Source organism: Calidris pugnax, unplaced genomic scaffold, assembly GCF_001431845.1.
Source record: "Calidris pugnax isolate Ruff unplaced genomic scaffold, ASM143184v1 scaffold42, whole genome shotgun sequence".
Lineage (NCBI taxonomy): Eukaryota > Metazoa > Chordata > Aves > Charadriiformes > Scolopacidae > Calidris > Calidris pugnax.
In genome coordinates this window covers 13,106,242-13,131,242 of record NW_015090920.1, presented here as the reverse complement: position 1 = coordinate 13,131,242, position 25,001 = coordinate 13,106,242, and the positions used below count along the sequence as shown (strand labels likewise).

Here is a 25,001-nt window from a genome sequence, read left to right as displayed (position 1 = left end):
CACACTGTTTTTCTCCCACAGCTTATGATTTGGCCTTTCTCTTTCTCCGTGTCTGCATGCCTTCCAGCATGGTGACGTGGGGGTTGATGAGCAGGGCTATCTTTTGGGACGTCCTCAGGAGGCTGTGACTGAACACCAACACACCTCTGTTTCCCAAGAGTCTCATTAGTTACCTTTGGTTCTTCAGTCATTTCTGCTTATTAGTGCATGGGCTTGTAAGCATGACCCACAAAGTCATCCAGACTCCAATTCTCACATAGTTTGCTGTGTCCCAATGTGGCTTCATAGGCAGCAGTCCTGGAAACACTGTTGTTTGGTTTTGTTTGTTTGTTTTTTCTGAGAGGGAGGGAGAAACCATGTGCCCAGCTTTTTGCCTTTGCATAATTTTTCTCTGAAGTTGGTCACCACCTTCAGTTGACTGAGTCTGTCAGGTGCTTTCTTCACTGGCTGAAATGAAAATGTGTTAGCAGGGAAAATATGTGTTATGTATAGTGTAAAATGAATCAGCAAAGGGGTTCTATCCTGAAATGGATGCATTGCAATTAGCAAAACCTAATTAGCATATAATTTCTGTACAATCACTATTCATGTTCATATGCTCTCTCAGAAGTCTCCCAATCCTCCCAAAAGCTAGAAACAAGAATGCAAAGTTAAGGATGGCAGTTGTTATATTGCTACTTCCAGTTCTGTCTCTCTCTAGTAAGTACTTTCATTTCTGTAGGGTTGAAGTGTTTCTTACGAGAAAAGGCTCAAAGAGCTGGGGCTCTTTAGCCTGGAGAAGAGAAGGCTGAGGGAAGAAGTTATCTACGTTTACAAGTACCTAAAGGGTGGGTTGAAGGATGATGGAGCTGGACTCTTTTCAGGACGAGGGGCAACGGGCACAAGCTGGAACATGGGAAGTTCCACTCAAATATGAGGAGAAACTGCTGTATGGTGAGGGTTACAGAGCCCTGGGACAGGCTGCCCAGGGAGGTTGTGGAGTCCCCTTCTCTGGACATTTTCAAGACCTGCCTTGATGCAGTCCTGAGTGATGTGCTCTGGGCAACCCTGCTTTAGCAGGGGAGTTGGACTAGATGATCTCTAGAGGTCCCTTCCAACTCTGACAGTTCCGTGATTCTGTGACATCTACGTGATCAGCACTGAAATCCGGGGTTTTTTGTTTAACCTTCACACAGTTTCATGTTGTGTAACATGTCTCCTTCCCCACGTCTGTCCTACATCCCCGGTTAACCAAAATTCAGGTTCTGAAAAGTCAGTCAGGTGAACTGGGAACTTCTCAGGGTGGACACAAAGCCCTGCAAGGCACTGTGCAGAAGCTGGGAGGGAGTTAAACTCTTTGCCATAACCATACCAATCGAACACAAATACAGCAGCTGCTCAGAATTAGGTCTCTCTTATCAAGAAAGACAGGAGCTTTCCTGGAGTCATGAAATACTCTGTGGAAACAAATTAGTCCCAAGAAAAGTGGTTTTTACTCTTGAACTTATTATAGACTGTGAGGGCTGGATATTCAGCTTGGTACTTCAGGCTATGCAGATCTGAGTCTCAAGCAGTGTCATTTATTTGACACAGCGTAAAGCCGCAACTCTTGCTGCAATTCTGAACATGAAAAATAGTTTCCACTGGATTCCCGTAGTTTCGACTTCATCACTTGAGTTACAATGATTTCTTGTTGTGCCTGAACAGAGTCCACAAACCCTGCAATTTACTGCTTCCTGCAACAGTCTGACACGGTCCCCTGTGGGAGAAAAATAATTTAAACAGAGAACTTTTTCCTCTTAAGGAATTATATTGATCTTGCAGATGCTGAGTTGACTTACTGTGTTTTTCCTTAGAGTACTTGGCTGCAGATTCACTTAAGAGTAAATATAAGAGCCCTATCATCTCATTTCCACTTAAGCCTAAGCATTATAAACTCTGCCAATCACTGACATGCAGTTTTTCTTTTAAAGATGAGATTTCATAGTATAAAACAGTTCTTCAATATTTGCTAAATTGTGTCATTTTTTCCTAACTATAACTATTTCATTTCTCTCAAAAAATGTGTGGTTTTTATGAAGCCTGAATTTCAAGCGCAATATATAGAAAATATAAATATTTAAATTTGAGATATGGCATACACTGTTCTTTACTGGAGTGTTTCTTCTTGTTTCAAAAACCACAAGAGCGTAGCTTAAGTAGTCTGCTCGAGAGAGCAAATACATAATGTGTCTACTCAAGGCTCTCTTGTGGTTTAAGGGCTACCTAGACTGTGGTAAAGAATCCACAGACCTTAACAGGAGGCAATGCTGTCTCACATTCCTTCTGGAAGAGCACAAGCTTGCATCTTTTGGTATCCTCTTCCTTCTTTCTTTTCTGCCTTGTTTTCTCTGAGATGCGAATGAAGAGGTTCTTCCATCTCTGGAGGCTTCAGTGATGCTTATTTGACATAGATCTTGATAGGGTTTTTTTAGCTTGACTGGGCTCCTTGAAGACAGTTTCCATATTCTGCAGCTAGCTACAGGACATTCTTCCCTGCAGGCTGTAACCTGTTTCCAAAATGAGGGTGACTCTTGGCATGTGCACATAGACCCTGAGTTCTTACACAGCATGAATCTGTCACCTTTACATCTTCATACAAGATGAGGAACCTCTTCATAGACTTTCCTACCTTTGAAACTTTTTCCACATTCACCCTCAAGCATGTGTACATGTGTCAGGATGTGCAAAGAAATATATATATTTATGTATATAAAGATATGTAAAGGATATACAAAGAGCATGTGACCATTGGTTTGACCTCAACTAGGTAGTATGCAGCAATTTTTCTGTCTTGAGGCAATCTTGTGGACATCATCAGATGAGCTGTGATACAGCAACACTATGTCAATAGTGCAATATGATTCTATTTTGATTTAATGTTTGAGAATTGACCTTTTGTGTTAGGTAATGTAAACATGAAATAAAAGAGGCAGTTTTGGTCCCAAAGGCTTGCCATTTTAGTGTATGAATCGAATGTACTGATCTCTTATCTGTTGTTGAGTAGTTGATGTGTGCAGAATGTGTAGCTCGAAGGGAAAATACACCACAGTGGCACTTCCTTTAAAGCTCAGTGTGTGGCTCACCATCCAGGGTTACTCTTGCAATCTTCCAATTGCTTGCTTTATTCCAAGCTGTTTGCATACCAGTGCTAAGGTGATTTTATGCTATTATGTTTTGCCTTAATTCAGCAAAACAAATAACCTTTGCTTTCATTCTGCAGAGCTCGCATGGCTGACAGAAAGAAAATGACCCTGATGTGCAACTTACATTTCCACAGTGAAAGAGACTGTTTAGAGCAAAAGATTTTAACTTCCCTTAGTAAATAAAGGGGGAAAATATTAATCTCTGACACTGTGTTTTACAGGTAATTGATTTTAAAAAATGACTTTGCTTCCTCATTTCTGGCTAGGAAGCAATAAAACCACCCCCCATTCAATTCAGAAATTCACCACAGAGGTGTTGTAAGTAAAGAGAGCCAGGAAAAGAGAGAGTGTAAAATACTGTTTAAACCAGACTCCACATTTCTCTATAATGGTGGATTACCGCAATCATTTTCCCTTCCTTCACAGAGCACAAGGGATGTAATACTCATGAGAATTATGTCTCAGCCCTTCAAATGCTAATAACTATATTATACGGTTTAATTAGAGATGATATTTTTTGGAATGAGCAAGCTGCAGAGAGCCACTGGGCATTACTGTGGAATGCAGGAGGAAAGGGAAGTCCTGCTTCATATTTGGCTTTAAAAACTGGACAGCCTACAGGGTGTAAGGTGCCTGGCTCAGGCTTTGGTGCTGTGGAAGTTCATATAGCTTTCCCTTCTCGTGTGCTGCTGTGTTGATATTGGGCACAGATGCAGACTCTGCCTTCCTCCCTCCCCGCTTTTCTTCCCCATTCTTGTATGGAGTCTTGCACGGTCTCTGAGGATTGCCAGGACAGCTGTGGTGGCACAAGGAGATGTCTGTCCCAGAGCCGTGCACTGTCTTTGTATTGCTGGGAAAGACTGGAGAGAGGGAAAGAGCTAAACCTTTCCCAATTTAAGCAAAGAAGCACAATCTAGTATTTAATGCAAGATCTGGGATAGCACTTCTGAGCTTTCATTTCAGTGCAGGCATCTTTGAAGTCTCAATGACTGTTCTCCTCTACTTTTGGCAAAGGCTCATTACTGATGCTTTTAAGTGTACTTGTGGACAGAAAGTTACATGCTGGCTCTTCTCTAGAGGTCTTAGGTATGAGCTAAAGGTCACCCAATGCCTTTTGGAAAGAGGAAGGAACATCTGAGTACAGTTCTCATAAAGAAGAGTTCTCAAAACAAGTCTAATAGGTTGATGCAATCTTGTGAGGAAGACTGGAGGCTTTTTTTCCCTTTTAATCTACTAGAGTTAATCAGAGGTGAAGTGTTGAGTAATGGGCGAGCTTATGAGGGGAAGAGGAGTCAATGATATGCATTTTCATCTCAAATTACAAAATGAGCATTTTGAAGAATTTTCACAAGCAGGCACAACTTATGGGACAGGGCAATGTCAAACAGTTTTCCTAAGTCTATCCCATGCCTCTTGTGAATGCTACTAAATATTGCAATGTGTTTTCCTATGGCTTTTAGTTGCTACAGATGGTTATGGGGTACTGCGATTACAGGTAGTTGCAATTTCTTTTTGAGACCCAGATGGGAAGAAAGCACGTACTTCTACTTTGACTGCTTCTACTCTTTCTCTTTGTAGCCATAACGAGCACTTTAAATATATATGTATTTATTTTTTTCAGTTTTACTTCTGCTGACTTCCTAAAGGAATAGCAAATAGTTTAAGTGAATTAGGCTAGTAGTTTCTCATACGCACGAGCCCAGGCAACTCCCTGAATTATGTGGGAAGAGTGCTTTTTGAGAAGATTGTCACTCAGAAGATAAATATTTTGTAACAGTAGAAAGCATAAAGGGCAAAGTGTAGTTGAGACCTGTGGTATTCTTCAGATTGTGTTCCTTTTAGAAGGAGTCTGTTGCTGGTTAGAAAAACTGCTTGGTGCTTGCACAACATCAGTTTTTGAGTTCTCTCTTTGACACCTTATCCAAGTTACGGTGACAACTGTGGCCTTAGAGATGTCTAAGTTATGGATGGGCAAACAATGTGATCATTAAAGATGCATTCTGAGGTCAGAGGTTGGCTGATGTTTGTTTAATTGAGTCCTATGGCAGAAGCTGGAAAATCCTCAGCAGGAAAGGTTGTCATCCAGGGCACATAAGAATACTGAAATAGGTCAAATAATTTGCGTCTGACCTTCCTGCATCTGGTGGAGCTTTAGGGTTTAGTGCACAGTGACTTTAAACCACTTTTGCAATTTCCTGATCCTAAACATGCTAAATCTGTTCCTGTGCAATAATGTAACAGAAACTCAAGGTCCTAGATTATAAAATAGATTATACAGTGCTTTAGCATTATACTTTGCATTTAGTTAACGGGAAAAAAAAAAAAAGAAAAAGAAAAAGGCTGTAAAACATGAAAGAGGACAAAGTCCCCCTAGTTTACAAGAAAGCAATTCTGTGCTGGAACAAGATGGCTGGCACAATTCATTGATGAACATGAACCCAGAACGGTGTGCCACTGCTGCTGATTTTGCAGTGCAAGCTGAAAAGGAAACAGATATTCCTGGTTAAAGAGACGGGAATTTCCTGGTGTGCACAAAGTGCCAGTGGGTGCCAGGAACAGCAGAAGATCTTTAATGCAGAAGGGGTTTAATGACTTAATGAACCTGCTGTACTGAATCAGTCAAAAACCAGCAAGTAGAGGTTTTAGAAAAACATGCTGACTTCTGGCAAGAACTGCTTATTTACCGGAGTTCACTTATTTTATGGGCTATGATAGATCATTACTTTCAGATTATATATGAGGATAATTACCGGAATTTCAGTGAAGTAGCCATCTCCTTACTTTCTGGGAAAAGTTCACATATACATAGAAAAAAATGCTCATTTCTTTATGTGATTTCCCTCAAGAATACCCAAAAGCCTAAGGATGTTTTACCCAAGTATTCTCCCTCTTATAATTTAGTTTCACTAACGTATAAATGTACTGTGGGCTATACCATCCAGGAGAAGATTAATAATGATAATTGTGAGAAAAAAATGTATATATTTGCTCTCAGACTGTAGCGATACAGTCTATTTATTGTCTGGGACAGAGACGTGACATGCTTGGATTATATTACTTTACCATTACTCGCTCACTATGTTAAAGAAGTGCAAAATATTATTTTTTCTTTTTCATGTGTCATGCATGTTGAGGACTTTGCATTGAAGGAGAAGTGAGCGTATTGGAGACTCTCAGGAAAACCTGGGGATGGTAATGGAAATGGTGGGCATCTGAAGACAAAATTAGGCAGTTTAGAGTATGCTTATAGAGGTGAAAATGCTGGCTTAGGTACTTAGACTATGAAGTTATCCTGCAGTGTAAACAATATATTTACAAGACACTGATGTGTAATATTTGATATCCATAGCATAGGAACCCATCTGCATTCTTCCATAACCATAGTTATCTTTATGGTGGACTGAATATAGAATTCTTTGCAAAGTAAGGCAAAAGTTTTTTAATATATCATAAGGGTCAGAATCAACTCATCTCCAACGACTTCTTAGCATAAGTAAAGCTGCATATAAAAATGAGTTTGAAATTTTGCACTTATGGTCACATCCTCCCCTTGCGTAAGGCAGAATAGATTCCTTATGTCCTGTCCAGTTGAGCTGGGACGATTTATGGCATCTGGCAGCTCAGCTATATACATTTTTAAGTATATAGATTCAGAGGGGAATATTATTTTAAAAATATGCAAAACATTGTTTTCAGAGAAAAGGAAACAAAAGTTCTGTATTACAAAAAACTTAGACATGCTTTGGTTTCAGTTTTAGTGTGAGCCTTAGAAACCTGGCCTATGTCCCTTAAGTGGTTTGCAACCACAGGCCAACTTTCAAGGGGAACACCCTGCTCCCCATGGAGAAGGATTTATGATTTTATTCAGGATGTATGAAACACGATGATTTTGGCTGGATTTCAGGAAACAAAAGAGGGGGGGCAGCGTCTACATTCATTTACACCCCTTTCAGTCTGCTTGCTGTCAGTGATGTTTTAATGACAATGAACAAAGGCAGAATGTGGACTACAGAATGGGAACCGTGTGCTTTGTGGAATGGCCAAAAAACAAATAAAGGAAAAAAAAAAATTGCTGATTCTTTTGTGAGCAGAAGCTGCTGATGCTGGCACAGCTCTGAAAAACAAAGCTGCAGCAACAAACAACAACAGCAGATTCAGAGAGCCCCCATTAGGGACCTTTCTTCTAGATCCTGAGTTCTTGTTCCCTCTGACCTACTGAAACGATCTGTTATAATGCAGTGTGAACTCAATATTTGGAAATAATGAAATCAGATGTGTTTCCAAAATTCACGTATGTGCAGACAAGTAACTGTATTCCTGGAATATGCAGGGACTTTTCATCCCCTGAGCTGCACAAATGGACATTTATGCATTTGGAGGGAAGCTGTTTGAAATGGAATTTTTAAAACCTAAGAAAAGTACATGGTATTCAGTGAGTGGAAGGAAAAGCTTCCCACTGTTCCTCCTCACTGATAGTTGAATGTTATCTAACACATGGTAATTTTCATTTAATGAAAGCGGTGTGTGCAGGGAGAATTGCTATCTAAAAGAAGGCGTTTCTGAGCCGGATCCCTGGCTTGCATCCATTGCCTCTGCACCACTGGGGCACGAGGGAATTCCTCGGTACCGCCGAGCCGCGGGAGCCTGGCCCCCTCAGCACCCTCTTGCTGTGCCTTTCACGGGGGGGAGCATGCCTGGGACGTAGCTGAGGCTAGGCAGGAGGGATATTTAAACCATTTGTGAACTCTGGCAAGCCCCAGCTGCTGAAACCGCCCTTGGGAGGATGTTGCAGCTGAACGCAATTTTGAGGAGTCTGCAGCAGCTCAGTGCTGCTGAGCGGGGTCCCAGCAGGCCCCCACGTGGGATGGATATTCTTGTTGCTGCACTTGGATCTTGCTGCAGGACGTGCTGACCAAGTACCTGCACCCAAATATGCTATCAGTAGCTTCAAAAAAGAGAGGCAGGCTTTGCTGGATGAGGGTAAAGACCCCTGCCTATCATCTAAACGTGTCTGCATTTTGTAAGCAAAGTAATAACTTATTAATACACTGGAAGGAACAGGTATTGCCTTGGAGGCTGAAAGTGAGAACTGAACTAGTGAGCTGTATTCCACCTGGGACCTGTGAGAGCCTTGAGGTCATTGACAAAGATGTCTTGACTTGAAACTGTAAACTTTCTTTGGGATATGCTCAGCACTTGAATAATCAAGTATGGAATGATTTATTGACATTTTATGCAGATAGAAGAATCAGTCCAAAGGGAGACAAATACACTATTGAAGTAGGTTTCTTTTTGATAGAAATAAAAATAAAATGCTTGGCCTGTTTCATATCATGATGTAGCTTGCAACCTTCTACATGTCCTTAGAAAGAGAAGATTCATGCCTACTAAAGATTCATGATGTTAGCTATCATTAAATTTTTCATGTAGTGTCCAACACATGCACATTGTAGTCCTCATTACTGCTCAACCAAAAGCTTGCACAGTCTCAAATTAATTAAAAAACAGCAGCAATGCAGCAGCACGCCCCCATGAACCAAGAAAATCACCACCAGAAATGTTAGCCACAGCAAATTAAAAGTCTGATGGTCTCACCATACTAAGATGATCATGTCTTTCTTCCTTCTAATGTACTAATATTCCTAAATATGTGGTAAAATATTAGAATGCAATTAGAAAAATAGATTCTTGACTGGAAAACTTTCCCTCACCTGTAGTATACATATAGCTGCTTTGTTAATATTGCCATTCAGGTACAATTTAAAATCAAGAGAGAAAGTTATTCCAGAACCTGCACAAGAAGGTCACAAACTCCCTTTGAAAGCACTGATACTTCCTTTTGTTCGCTTTTCTGTATCTGATTACAAATTACTAAATCCTACTGCTATTTGAGAACTTTTAGATTCTAATCAGTACTTTGATGAATGTACAGCACAATAATGCAGATGAGTGATGTCACCCTTTATGCATACAGCAGCATGCATGGACGAAAATGCTGAGGAACCGTTCAAAAGCGCTGGGACCTTTGTGGTCTGGGAGCTTCCTTTGTAATCAATCATGACTATAAATTGTTGCCTAACAACCAGACATTGTTAAAATGTCTAATTAAACATTTTAAAAAATCACATAGATACAAAGTGTTCTACTTATAATGTGAAGGGTTGCTTTTATGTTGGTAGAATGAAAATCTGGAACTAGGAAATGTTACAGAATTTGACTTGAATAAATAAGAAGGAAACATGAGTAAGTTTCAGGAATGTCAGCAAATTAAAGATCTTTTCTTTAGCACTTAGGAATTAGGTAACTTCCTAACACTTTGTGCAACAATAAAGGAGAGTTTTCATTAAATTAAATAGAGATAAACATCATAGTTTTTTTTCATGTAATGAAAGGAAAACAACGTAGTCAGGTGTTAATAAATAAGCAAAAAAACCTTAAAATGTAAGGTGTTTTTGTAAAATATAACAAAACCAAATCATTGAAGTAAACATGATAATATTAGTATAAACATCATGCTGTGTCTTTTGTTTTACTGCAGGTGACATGGTCCTGACATGTTCTTTAAGTTTGTTTAACACACTTACATTAAGTATTTTCATTGGGTATGAAAACTCTATAGGACTATTCTTTAAACTAAAAACTGCACTGAAGGGATGTGAGGACCCTGCTATGAATTTACAAGGGGGAAGGACACTGAAGGGTTGTGAGGACAGTGCTGTGAATTTATGAAGGGGAAAGAATGCAGAGATCTGCCTCTCCGATACCTGTTCAACACCAGCTGATGTCCCAGAAGGGATAATGCCTGTCCGTTCGTACGTAGTCTTTACATTTCTTTGCCTGTGTCGTTTTGCATTATAATGTCAATATTCTTTTAATGTGGATTATGAAGGAGTGACCTTGGCTTATTTTAAAGCACACACCATTGAACTGGGATAATTGGGGAATTTCCTGTCAAGAGGACTCTCCTGCCCCCTCACATTGTTCATGGGTGGTTGTGTGTGTTGTTCTTCTGATCTGAGGCTATCCATGAAAATGATAACAAGAGAAGGAAATGTACCCAAAGCATACATTCCTAAATGCTACGTAGTGCAAAGGAAAGGGTTCTCTGTAGAGGTGCTGCAAACTGAAAGTAACTACCTTTTAGTAACCTTCCTCCTTTCCTCTGCCAGGGATGCTGGCACTCTCAGCCCTTTGATCTGGTGCATCTGAAGTACAGGAAGAAGATTTGTCCTGTGTAGGTTGTTTGAATACCTTAGATATACCTCCTCCCTCTTAGGGAATCAATGCTGCTTATTGGTCATAAATGTGATTAAGCAACCTGCTGTGCCTGTATCAAACTGGCTATTGAAATAGCATAAAAATACTAAACCACTTGTAAGTTTGTTACCAGAACTGAACAGATATTCTGTGGTACTAGCTGTGATCATAAATATACAGTGTAGTATATTTAGTGTGTATGTTCAGTGTAGTTTGTTTTCAATTCAAGAATTAGAAACTAGCTTCTGTGGTCTTTTACATTTAGCCTATATATCTTTATGTTCCTATCCCATTCTTTCTGAGTGCATAGATATCTATTTATACAACTCCAATTATCTATGCTGTTTTATCTGGGAAGCCCATTATACAAACCTAATGCTTTTCCCAGCTGCAAATAGGTTCTCTTTGCAGTATGTCACTTTTCATTATCACGGGATGCTGTCTTTTCAACACTTAAGCATCTCATGTCACCATGTGATTAACATTTAAAGTTTAGCAGTGAAAGTCAGTATTACTTACCTACTTGGTTCCCTTGTTGATTGCAATATGGGAAGTCACTATCCTCTAACTGAAATTTCTTTCAAGTGAGCTTGAAATAAACATGGCTAGTAATACAGTATCAATTAATTTAATTCTCCCTCCTTCCTCTTCGTCCATCATATCTAATACATCTGATACGCTTTAAAAGATCCTGGGCATAAGATAAGCTGTAAGAAGTGTCCAGTAATTTCTAAAGAAATCAGGGAGTCAGAAACATTGGAAGGGGTCACCTTGAATCTCTATAAGTATGAAAAAGTCAGGCATGCTATCCCAGTTGGTCTTTTGTACTTTTTATGCTATAAAGAAGGGCATTACTGTTGCTTGGAAGGAAGAGATTTTATGATCAAGAGCAGAAGAAAAGGATTTAGAATTGTTAATATACTGCTTGAGTGCTTAGCCATTTATATTTACAGTAATTGCTTCTGGAAAAAAAAAAAAAAAGTCCTTTTCCTGCCAAGATGTAGGAAAAATAAAGGCTGATTGAATTAAGTCTGGGAACCAGTTTGATTAGAAATTGAAACAAATCTCCCAGGACTCTAGGAACCTGGTTCATTTGTGGCATTCCTTCCATACTCTAATGGGCTCTAATGCTTGATACCAAATGATAAGAAATGCTTGTTTCCGAAAACAGCTGTTGTGGGTTTGGTAGTTCGGAACCACATTTTGAGAGCTGAATGTAAACCATAAATATGTGGAAATGCAGGCAAGTCAGATTGTTCCTCCAGATATGATTTGAACCAATGGCTATTATTTCAAAAATGTTCACAAAAAAGCATTAGATTTACACCTTTCACTTTTGGAAAGACAATCAAGACCACCATTATTCCAGAGAGTGATACTGTATGAAATGTCTGTAATGTGTAACAGCGTGTGCACGCTATGTGACTTTTCATAGGCACTAGGAGGTACTACGTATCAGCATTTTGGTATTTTCTGTTTACTGAGCTGTAGCACAGTGCCATTTTGCTGGGATGGTGCAAGTATTGGTTCAGAATCTGATTAAAAGAAAAAAATCGTGTTCTACACTCTTGTTAACATACCTTAGGCCTTCAAATACCTGAAAACCCATGACCCCACTTTCTAACTTTTCCATCACTCCTTAAAACTTGTCAGGGATGTTTGGCTATCAGTGCCTTGTAGGGCTTGCAGCCCTTCGCCTCTAGCATAATTTCCAGTGCAAACCTGAAAATGAGTTTCTTGAGGTACTTGTGGTGTGAGAGCAACAAATCTTTTGGCCGCTAGACGTAGTCCTTCCCCGTTTTCTCATTTCTGTTACTTCCACTCATCACAGTTAAATTAGGTCGAAAGTCCTTGGGCTGTCCCTGACGTAACCACAGCTCAAAGACTTGTGTGTTGCAATCCCAGAATGGAGGCTGCGAGGACGGAGGTAAACGTTTTCCCAACCCACAGCACTATTATCATTCCTAGACCATGTGAAACCCTACCCAGAGGCAGAAAACCTCCTCAAGGACAATAGGTCTAAATAGCTACCTAAGATTACGGATTTCTGGTGGTTTTGCCCATCTTGCAAGTCATGGACAAAACAAAAAAAGTCACACGTGGAATCACTGTATTAAATTGTAGTGGAAGTATATAAACACTGAAAAAAAGAAGGATATTTATGGTGCATTTATGAAAGACAGGATAGAACAGGAGTTTCTCCTCCACCAGTCTTGGAAACAAACTCTGTGTTTTTGCATATTTTTAAATAGAAAAGTGAAAATTTCCATATATTGGTGATTGTAGAGGTAGTCTTTTTAAAAAGAAGTTGTGTTATAACAAATAAATTTCATCGGTAGCTCTGTTTTGCAGGTAGCTCTTTGAAAATTACAAATTAACAATGATTATAGTTCTATATAATGTATAATTATCTATTATTTACAGAATAAAGAGTGGATAGGGAAAGCAGAGGTCATGCCGTAACATGCAGTCCATGAAGCGCTAGGAAGAATACTTTTTTATGTGGCTACTTCTTTCATCATTCGGAAATTGTGGGAAAATGTTTCTAAAATACAGCCTTGATAGGCATTGTATTTCAAACTTAATTTCCTGAAGAAGAGAGCACAACAGCTAGATAACGTTGATTTCATTTTTAAAATCTTAAAATGCCTGGGTGTTTTTGCTGTCAGCTAATCGCAGTAGAGTCTTGTTGAATGCAATTGTTACTGGATTATTTTTAGGACTTTTGACATATTATAGAATATATGATGGAACTGAACAGTGTAAACTCAGCCTGTGTTTTGGAAAACAGATTTTATTGAATTTCAGTGTGCAATGGAATTTTTGATAACTTTGCAACAATTTCAAAATGCAGTTATTGAGAGAAAGATGTGCAAAGAATTGCATGCATGAAGTGTGCAGTAGCACTTTGCACACAAGAGTTTTGTGCAAATAGAAACAAAAACCCCATGTGGTGTAGCTTGGAACTGTAATGCATAGAAAGTATATGTGTAGTTCTGAAAAAACTTTCTGTGACCTGGCTTTCTTAGAGTAAATGCACCCTATTATACCAGGATGATATACTGAAGATGGCTCTATCTTCTGCCTTAGCAACACAAAACTTCTACAAAAAAAAGAGTTAATCTGAAGCATCTGAATTATAAATGTTTACAAATCATTGAACTTAAAAATATAAAATTTATTAATTATATTCAAGAAGCAAATGCAATAAAAAGTTGATGAGTTAGCAGGTTCAGATGAAGGTTATATGACATTTACCAAACATTTTTTTACCCAAATCTGTGGACCAGATGAGAGGGAAAGGGGGAAGACAGTGATGCATGGCTGGTGTTTCAATATGTTCTTGCACATTTTCTGTGGTTTCTGCTCAATTTGGTTGTGTGTTTGATTAGATCTGCTGGATGGCTCCATGCTCAGTTGGACACTTTGTCCAATGCATTTTTGCATGCGGTTGATGATATTATGGTTGTTGATTAAAACCTGTAGAACACCCCACCTACCTAAAAGAGCCCAAATAGTTTTCAAACGGTTTTGTGGACACAATTTCAGTGTCAGGCTTAGGAAAAAGAAAGGATTCATTTATCACTGGAAACTGAGGAGGAAGGAAAGAAGCTGGGAAAGGGAAGGACAAGGGGCCAGTGGAAAGGTAGGTAAGAGAAAGTGAGAGAAAGAATCGGGCACAGTAGTATGAAAGAATGAGATGAGTATAAATGGAGCAAAAAAAAAAAAAGTAGTTATATTGTTTTTCTTTGCTTTAAATGCCCTGTAAGCAGAGCAGCCACCAGGCAGACAATTATACCACCAGGCACTTTAGATTACATTAGGGTGCAAGGCAAGCTTTGCTCTCCATATTTTATGGTATCATTTGAACCCTGTGAAAGAATAAATGATGTAATTTGTGATGTGACTCATACAGGAAAGCGGATAATCAGTGGTGTACCGAAATACAAGTGAGAAAAAGACAAAATAACAGTCAAGGAGCAGTTACAGTAGATATTGTGCTCCCTTTATCTTCTGATATTGTTTATCATATTAGTATTATCATTATTGTTTGCTAATGTTATCGTATCACCTAGTGGCAAAAATTCAAGGCTTGGAGCCAGGATCCTAGACAAAACAGCCTAATGCTTATGGCAGTTTCTTCCTTTGTTGGTTATTAAATTGTTTCTGTGAATGAAAATAATGATAACAACAAGGAGAAATGCACACCATGCTGTGACCAATTTCCTGCCACACCATGAGTGATGCACGTAACTGCCTTCTGCAGCTGTAATGATGCTCCTTTATGGAGGGAGCCCAAAAGCAGGCCTTAAGAGTGGGGCTGGAGTGACCTGCTGAATTGCGCTGTTAACACTCGGAAGACAGATGCCTAATTTAGTTCTTCAGACTGCACAGCTTCCTGCATACTGAAAAACGAAAATGCAAGAAAATAGGTCTGACAGGGCTGGTTGGCATTCAGACTGAGGTTTCAGTATTGATTTGCTATGAGGATATCAGTTTTACGGTGAAGTTACAAACTTCCTAGCTTACCATCTGTAGCTGCATTTTGCTGCCTTTTCTCTTCCTGTGTTTTTATTTATTAAATTACACTAAAGAGCAGCAGAACAAACCCCTGATGACAATGAAGTACTCTTTTTTTTTTTTTTTTCGATGAATGAATAATAATTTAAAGAAAGGCTATCATCTGCGGTTTTATGCAGAGCCTTGAACTATACTATGCATCATATTTTTCTAAAACCCTTTTCTTAATACTTGTGTAGGCAGACTTGAGAACTCCAAGAATTAGCTAATGTTACACCAGTAAACATGTTTCTTGAAAAAGACAGATATAAGGAACATTTCTACTGGGGATTAGATTTGGTCATATTTTTTCCATTAGCTCATGCTTTTGTGGAGTTCCTAGACTCTTATTAGAAGATCCTGCTGGCCCTTGGACTGTGATGCAGAATGTCCCTTACGTTTATTAGTAGCTTATATTGGAAGCAGAGAGCTTCTGAGCTTTTCAGCTGTAATTCAACAACATTAGTCTTAGGCAGGAAAGTGAAAATTTATTTACTGAAAGTAAAATATTTGTTTTGGCCAGAATGCATTTTTTGGCACTAGTACTGACGTGGTTTGGGTCAAATTTTGGTAGTAGGCTAGTAAGCCTGTGATTACAAACACAGGCAAATTTAAAAAAAAGTTCAGTCCGATCTCATTCCTCTTGGTGTAAATCCAGAGTATTTTGCTGAAATTTACTGCCATCTGACTAAACTTTCTGTTTCTAGGGTCTGCCAGTGTACACACTAGTTGGTGTTATTAGCTGAGAGTACATGTATGTTTAGATTTTCTCATTATCATAGAAAGCAAGAAAAAACATCCAAGCCACTTTATAATTAACGATGAGTATAATGACACCCTAGCAATCCTAAGTAGGCGAAACTCCTGTTACTGATGTGACAACTATCTGGTTTATTAATAACAATTAATTGTGACAGCAACAATAATAATGCAAAAATGACCTCCTGAGGAAAGTGAGTATTACCATCCCTTTTATGCTGACAAACTCAATGCTAGAGCTTAAACAGCCTGTCTAACACTTCCATGCAAGATGAAAATGAAACATGTGTAGACAAATGATGAATTATGCCACGTGCATAGTGTTACTTGTGACTTTTAGATCAAACTTTGCTGTATTTACACTTTAAGGCTTGTGGAGGTAATCAAACCAAGAGTGAGTAATTCCCTTCCCTACCAGATGAAATTCCTCTATGTGTTACACAGGAGATTAGTTTAGTAAGGAACCTTTGCTTCATTGCACTCAAAAAAATATTTTATGCCTATATGTAATGGGATGTCTTTTTCCTTTGTTTTCTAGTTGTCACCTCTTTCATGCTTCCTTTTCCAAGAGGAGAACTGTTAGCAGGAGCCCACATCCTCATATCTGGTGCCTTTGACAGCTCAGACAAGAGAGTAATGGTAAGTTTGGAGTCCCTAAGACTTAGTCTTCATGTTTTCCTGGAGGCTGTGTAGGCAGTAAATGCTGGTATTTCACACAGTAGTCACCTGCTGGAGAGGTGTGACTACCTGCGGATGCTGGACCATGCAGAGCCCTTGTCACTCTGCAGGACCGGCACTCTCCTTCAGAGAATTAATGCAGATTTTACTTGCTCCAGAGTTTCACCTCTCTTTTGAGTGTCCCAGCCCTTGGACCAGAATTTCCAATTTTGATTCCCTAAATTGAAACATTAGAAACAGGACCTAGGTACTTAATAGAATAAGCTTGCTGTGGAGGCTCTGAGCATGCTGCACCAAAGATGTCAAGCACCCTAATGCAGATACCTCAAGCTCAGTGGTAGGTATCTAGATTTACCAGCAAAGCCTAAGAGTTCTGGTTTACACTTTTAGGTCTGATCTAAAGATGTCAGAAATTATTTAAGCAGCTATTAGGCCTGCAACAAATTGCAGTGGAAAGATCAACAGAGCATGGAGAAGCTCTGTTTACAAGGTACCAGGGACCACTTGCATAACAGACCTGTCAATGATTTATAAAGTGTACAGACTCAGTACCACGGGAAGTCTCACTCAAAACAATTGGTTACTCATTACCACATTGTTTCAGTGATCTTCTCATCTTACTGGATGTGCTGGACAGCAGGAAGGCCTGTCCATCTCTTTAGCACCTGATGATCCTTGAACAACATCATTGCCCTCTCTGTAAATTAATGTCAGTTTTCCTACAGGAGTATAGAACTGCCTACGGAAGTACAATGCGTGTTTTATTTGAATGTTCTCTGGGAAACAGTTTAGAGAGCATCCATATCAAACAATTTCTGCAGTGCAGTATTTGTACTTTGAAGAGTTAGGTCAAGGGTTTTGGATCAAAGCCTAGCTGAGACTGCATACATCATGGGGCCCCGGGAGAAAAGCATTAAATTTCTTGCTTACAATTGGCTGTTAAATGCAAATGCATCATCCTTTGTGTTATATAAAATCCAGGGAGAGTGTTCTGTATTTTCTTGAGGCAGCAAACTGTTGAACAGACTCCCCTTCATTTCAAGGTCTTTCGATCAGGCTCTTGATGAATTCATTAAACTATATATTCATTACAGGTGATGAAAAGTATATAACCTTTCCGGGAGGGAAGTGGTCTGCTCCGTAAATAAATCTAGCCCTGTAAATTAAAGATGTGCTAGAATGAAATACCTGGATCCAACAGTGCAGTAACTTGAGCAAGGCAAGCGTTTGTAATGGTAGCTTTGGGAAGGAGGCTGCTCACAGTGGAACGGATGAACCTAACAAAGTGCCCTGATGGTCTAAAAATCCAGGCTGCACTGGATCAGGGGAAGAAGTAAATTCCAGAATTGAGGTCCCCCAGGGAGGAAGCCCTGCCAGAGTTTCTCTCTCGCTATATATTGAGCTCCTGTCTGAGCATGACCTCAGATCAAAAGCACTGCAGTACTACACTAACAGGGAGGCCTAACAAGTAGGAAAGTTTTGGATTATATTCTGAGAGGTCGTCTCTTATGATCTGTGTCCTTTAGGTGATTGGAAGACAGGTACTCATGGAACTCTCACTTGTTACTTGCTCTATTTAATATTGAGTCCATTGCTTTCAATACCGTTTGCAGTTCCTCATGACTATGAAAACTGGTTCCAGCATTGAAAGCACTGTAGTAGTCCAAGGAAGAATTAACAAGTCGATGAGTTCCACATATGCATGTTGAACAGAAACATACAAAAGTGTATGGTCTTTCTCACTGTTGTTTTCAGGCCAGCTACCCAGTGGCAACTAAGCACTTAACCAGATCCATATATCCAGTAATGTCAGGTGAGAAATAGCAGAAGTATTCCTGTGTAGAAGGCTGGAGATAGATTTTGCTGTATCCTGCTAGTGATTTTTCCTAACATGCCAATACAGCTTTGGTTTCTGTAGGTTATAATTCATGTGTAAAAGAAAAACATCAGTCAGGCCCTAACTTAACTGGAGATTTAAAAAAAAAACCCCAATTCTGGACTTGTGTTATCAAGATTTCAACACTTCGGTGTTGGGGTTTTTTTTAATTTTTTTTTTTTTTTTGGTTGTTGTTTCCCCACCTTCAAAGGAACTATGAAGCTTTATATATTTTGGTTCTAAATGCAAGCAGACATCAATCCAAGGCACTATTTTCTGACCTTTTTCTCTGTTGCATCTTGTTCATAGTATCATTGTCAAATTTATTGGCAGAGGGAATTGGCCACAATTGGTATACTGCACAGCACTTGCTATAGTGGTTGGATGCCAATGAAGATCATTTCATAGCAATGGCAGTGTTATAGCATCTCAGTGGTTTTTCTTAATGATTGAACACGGTCCAGGCACAAACATCTTAGGATACAAATGTAATCTGTGTTCGTGAAAAAATAAACATTCCAGCTAAGACCTAAGTAAATCCTTCTTAGTACTGACAGTGACCAAGGTATAAGCCAGATCAAGTATGGAGAAACAAATATTGTCCTCATACAATGATTCTTATGAAAGCTCTACTGTATTAAATCTGTAGTTGTTTTACATTTGAGTACTGATTCATGATACAACAAAATCAACCTATTAATTGCTTCCTTAATTTTTTTTAAGTTGGGACTTTCCCTCCCCACTGTCTCCCAGTAATTGAATTTGTGTGGAAACAATTCTGCTCTCAATGAAGCTCTCAGAGCCCTGCAAAGCTACTGTAGACAAAGGGGCTATAGTAGGTCACTTAGCAGACACAATGCACTTTTTTTTTAAAGTTTAATGCAGACTCAAAATAAGAGCGATATTTTTTAATTTTAGCATGACAAGTCATGTGCACCCACAAATCATGCTGCTGTCATCAGAGTCTTAAAAAAACATACTTTTTGGAGAAGAAGGAGACTAATGCAGTTAAACAAAGTACATTACAGGAGAAGAAGAGGAAAATCCACAGAGGTGGAAGGGGAAATTAGTGTACTGCTTATATGTACCTTTTAAAATCTCTCCTCTGTGCCTGAAGTATTAAAATAGTGGGCTGGAAAAATGTAGTCTTCCTGCAACAATGTATTGCTTCCTTCAGCATAAATATCAGTGTCTTAAAATGAAAGTTTTTCAGTGTGTGAATTGTACTTTTATTGTGGTGCAAGCAAATGCTTCATGCTATTGAAAGAGTTTTCCTTAATAAAATGCAGAGGCTAGAATAGTAAATCTTTTGAAGTTGCTCCTAAACATGTAATATTTAGCTTGAGAAGCAATAGTGAGGAAATGAACATGATAAGAGCTCATTCAGTAACAGCCCTAAATTGATTATTTCCTTCCTTATGTAAACTTATCAGTGAGCCCTTTGGGCTCACTTCCGAATACCAGCTCAGCACAAGAGTCTTATCACAAGGAAATGGAATGTAAAAGCTCTGACAATTTTGATAAGGCACGTACTTTGGTTATGATCCTATCTCTCCCCTCCTCCCTTTTAAATAATTCATCTGCACTAAAAGGGGAGATGCCCTCCCTCTAACATTTGTATAAATATAAATTGATGTTGTTATATTCAGAATAAGCCCTGGTTTATCAGGATATTCTTAGGTAAAGGCACTAGAAGATATATTGAAAATTATAAGCAGCATTGGAATGGAGTGGTGTAGTGCTCTGAACGGATTATTTCTGAGTTTTTAGAGACACTTGCACATGTTTTAGACACAAGCTAAAGGTTCTCAGTAGAGCAGATACCATAGGAAGCTTAAGATTGTTTTCATTTGCCACCTATACCCCTTTAGCCCATTCATGATGTCATGGGTCTCTCATTTCCACCTCTTGGCAGAACCCAGACTGAATCAGGATCCGACAGCTCACAGTAAAAAGCCAAACAAGCAACTAAAAAATGCCCCTACCACACAAACACCAAACTACACACACAAATGGACAGACAGTGAAAGAAAACTGACAAGCAAGCTCTACCCGCCAGCCACCACAGCCTAAAACTTCACAGTTCTAACAGCCAGAAAAACAGCAAAGCAGCCCAAAATACAAATTCAGCTTCATTCACTTCTCCCAGTAAAGTCATAATTTAAAAGTGCACGTAACAAGTTTTGTGGTTCATTGGATGCCAGGACAGCAAAGCCTGATAAAAGTGCTCAAATGACAGTACTGTTTTTGTTTGAGATGTGATGACATGCTCCTTAAGCAAATGTTATAGGCAGCAAATCCATGACCCAGTAAAATACACTCCAGACCATCAAAGTAGTTCTACAGCTTGATGAAATCCACTCATCTCTAGCAAGAATGACCTAAAACTCTTTAGAGGGGAAAAAAAATGTGGTGGAATTCAGAAAGAATGTTTTTTAAGCAAACAGTGACATACCAAAGTTGAGTGTAACTTTTCCAGTGAAACCTAAAACTAAGTCAAACTTACCTGATTTATTTTTTCTGCAGAAACTCAAATCTTGAGTTGTTTTATGCAAATTAGGGAAAAGTTGTGACTGAAGCTGGACTGACATATGATTTTGATTGGCTGCTTAGCAAAATCTCCTCTCAGGAATACTCATCATCAAAGCAACATTATAAATCAAGACAGAGCTTAATCCTGACAGCGTTGAAGTTCCTGGCAAAGGTACCATTGATTTTAATACAGCTCAGATTTCTCCAAAAGTTTCATGATGCTTTGTATGAGGAAGCCCTTAGACTTCTTCACAAGATGTGCTAAATGCTTATTGTTGAAGAAAAGGTCTGTGGTGATGGCAAGTATATTTGGCGAAGCAGTGTAATTGTGACAGAACCAAAACAGGAAAAAGGTCATGGAGCAAATCCAGAAGGTACCTTTGTGCACATGAGGAAAGGAAGCCTTTCTGATGGAAGACTTGGGGTCAGAGTAGATGAATCTATGTTGTCTTTGCTCTGTCTTTGTGCACAATATGAGCTTTCATAACTCTGTGCTTTCTACACCGTACTGACACCACCACCTGTAACAAACTGTTTGTACCAGTAGGAAAATCTTGTTAATGTTTTGGAAGAAAAAAGATCATAATTAAAAGGGATAAGGAAAAACCATAAATTTGCGAAGTGAATGCTAGGTAGCAAAATAAAAGAGGTTGTAACTGTCTGCCATTTATTTTTTGGGCCTGCAGCAGCAAAGTCCTCAGGGAAAGGAATTACGGTAGGAGATATTATCTTATTTTAGTGCTGTATTTCCTATCTTAAGTTAATAGCATATAGGATTTTCATTATAATTGATATAATCATTCATGAGTCAATTTTGTTATACAAGCAAGTAAAGAGCACTTTGCTGCTCCGTGAAGCCTGGCTTGTTTTATGGAGTTTAAATTAAGGCCTTCAAGATATTAGTGAGGTGGACAAATACTATTGCTGAAATTCTCAATCCAACAGCCAAACTGGTGTTCAAAGCAGAGAGCAGATGGAAGGGCTGGGACTTTGCACTCATTTCTGTAAACGCTGATGTTCCTGTTTATCTCCACAGGGGAAAAAAAAATATATATTGTATTCTGATATTCTACAGCGACTGGCTGTAGCATGCATGGGTTTGGCTTTGTGACATGGAGCTTAAGCACTGGAGAAGGGCAAAGCGAATGATTGGTCTGTAACACAGCACAACCTCAGTTCATAACAGGCTTTATTGCTAGTGATAAAAGTGAGGGTGGAATTCTACTGTTCTGTCATTGATTGTTTGAAGGTAGAGAACAGGGTAAATTTAGAGAGAGCTTTCAGAGAGGGTTCCCAGCAAACCTCAGTCGTCCGTCTGTAGTATTCATGGCTGAGCCTCTTCGGCTTGGATTCTGCCACCTTTACTGAATGTAGTACTATCCTAGGAGAAGAGGCACATCGGAAATTTTTTGTGGTCTGCTTAAAAGGTGGGTATTTATTGGGTCAAATGTCTTTAGGTCAAATAGACTGAAGTACTTGGAGACCTGGGGGGCTGAGGTAATGCACTGGCTGAGTGAGCATGGTATGAAGGAGGTACACGCAGCACAGCTGAGGACAGGCACAGACGGAATAACTGCACGCTCTCCGACTAGGTGTCTGCTGACACTTCATGGTGGTCTGGAGACAATTGTGTAGCCAGAGACTTTCTAATAAAAAGATCTGCAGACTCCTAATGAAAAAAACCCCACACAGATCAAACCAGAAGATGAAAAAGATTTTCATATGTTGTGCTTATTAATCATGAGGTTTTGGAAACACATGAAGATCACCTACTGCCCAGGCCAGCCTTCAGGCTTCTGTAGTACTTTGAAAGAGTTTGGGCTGAATTCAGGTCTCAGATATTTTAAAAGATAAACCAGTACATTTTATTGTCTTGCAGGAACTGCTTTAAGAAGTTCAGCTTTATGTTTGGGTTAAGTAGAAGGGCATACAGTCAGACTGCTTTATTAACTAACAATAAATATGTTTCCTTTCCTAAACAGGTACACGTCGTATGAAACAATACATGTGCAAGGATTCCATGAGGTAACTATATGTTTATAGCCAAAATTAATTGCAAGATAGTTTTTTTGTACCTGAATTCAGCTTTTGAAAAAACATTTCCATTTGTCCTTTTTTACAAGCTACGCTTTGTTCACCAGTTAAATATAATTCCTGCTAATAGATGAGCCATTTTTTGCAATGTTGCAGCTCCTGAATAGTTGCTGTAAAAGATTCAAGTCCTGAATCAAAATGTGTTTATTGTGTGCTGTAGCTCTAGTGCTGCTTATGTATTTATTAGATATGTGAAGCTGCGTCATACATTGGGAACCTGCATTTCCAACAAGAAAATAAGAGGTCAGGTGAGCAACACAGGTTTGCTTTGTGGGCCATCACAACATTCAAGGGAATGGTGTAAGTCGGGAGCCTCTCTGCCAGGTGGTGTGATAAGCCGTGAGGTGACGTACAGGGAGTGCTCTGTGCCAGACTCCAGTGCTGAGGAACAGTGCACAAGTTGTGTAATGGCGGGGAGGGCCTGTAGCTGCCTCAGTGAGAAAGCTCCCGGGGAAGGGTTGTGGCCTGTCTTACCCTCATGCTTCACATGGCAACGTCGTGCTGTGGAAGCAAAATATTATCACTTCCTGGGGCCATCTTCTCAGTGTTTTCTTGTGCTCTGTGACTGGAAGGCTTATTGTCAGATCAGGTGCAGGCTGTTCTTTGTAGGAAAGGCCTTCTGCTTGCTTGAGCGCCAGCTGTTTGCGGTCAGCCTAGCTCATATTTTTGTTCCTGTGAACGTGTAATACAGGTGAGACAATCAAGATCTGAATCGCTGCCAGAACCAGTGGTAAAAATAGCCTGGTGCAAACCAGATTCTTGTCCACCTCAGATGCATCATGTGATAAACCAAATATATGATCTTCACAACTAAGCTGGAGATATCCATTAACTTGACCTCTGCCTTAATATGGTTGTTCAGTGTGGGTTTTTTCATGACCTCATGAGTGGCATAACACGAACATTGCACACCAGTCTGTTGCTGTGTTTTAAATATATGTTAAATTCTCCACTCTGTAGAAGCTGTACCATGGAGCAGATACATTTTCCTCTTTTGGAGAGTTAATCTCATAAATTAGCATTACAACAAAGCCTGAAAAAGCTACCTCCCCTTCCATTTCCTTTTCTTTTGTGGTAGATCAGTTATTCACAGGACATTCTTAGTTTCTGGAATCAACTCTTTGTTTTGCAAAACCTTGTTCCACCCCTGCTGTCTAGTAGAGACCTGTTCCAAGCTGTGTTCCACCAGCTGGGAACACGCACAGGCAACAGAAAAGTCTTTGTAAGCATTGTATCTGCTCCCCACCCTAAAGAAGAAAGTTTTTGTTGAGAACAAGTAGACCTGTATGCATTTCTCTTGGGAAATTCTCTTTAGTGTCTTCAAAAATTGTTACTGAAAATCTGCATTTGAGGAAATGGCCTATGCATCAAAATAGGCAAATAGATTTCTTAGACATCTTCCGTCACATTCTGTGACACTTCAGTGGCAGTTATTTGTCCTGCCATGGGAAAACAGTTCCAAAGTAGCATGTGTTGTTCTGCTTTTAATGGTTCCAAAATCTTTAGTGAAGTACATTTAATTCTGTGAAGTACATTTTGCTTAATTGTGTCTAGTATCAGAGTTTCCATTCCTTCAGGTCCTGGATTCCCTACTAGTGATGGAATTTACACCTTTCCTTTCATAACCAATAACCATAATAACTGCAATCTATATTGTGTACATTTATTTTGTGTGGCATTATTGACTTTTGAGACTTGCATATCCAAAGGTGACTTTGTCATGATGCAAATATATGCATATTCCCGGGGTCTGCATTGTCTCATATAAGTTTCAAGAGGAAAACGTATGCTAACCTGAAAGACAAGGAATATTAGAAATGCTTGTTATAAAATTGGAAACAAGTCTTACTAAGCCTCAGATACTTCTTTTTTTTTTTTTTTTTTATACTTTTTTTTTTTCAACTTGCTTTGGAAGGACTTAGTTGCTTTCTGTATACTAGTGTGAGAAGAAGGAAAGCAAGTTAAAATCTGTTGGTTTGTAAGTATTATTTTGTCTGTGAGAGGCTCAAGTCTCCAAACAGGGAAGCAGTTTCTAGTGGTTGAGTGAGCTCTAACCATCTCTTGAAGGCCTGTGGAAATAA

General features: G+C 39.2%; 1 long non-coding RNA gene across 12 annotated transcripts in view; it reads left to right on the top strand.

Annotated features, from left to right (window-relative positions):
• Positions 1 to 25,001, top strand: part of LOC106892605 — a 227,871-nt gene that overhangs the window by 155,071 nt on the left and 47,799 nt on the right. For all 12 annotated transcript variants that reach the window (XR_001412901.1, XR_001412900.1, XR_001412907.1 and 9 more), the window contains exons 3-4: positions 16,279 to 16,379; positions 22,809 to 22,851. This is a non-coding gene — a long non-coding RNA (uncharacterized LOC106892605). The remainder of the gene's footprint in view (positions 1 to 16,278; positions 16,380 to 22,808; positions 22,852 to 25,001) is intronic.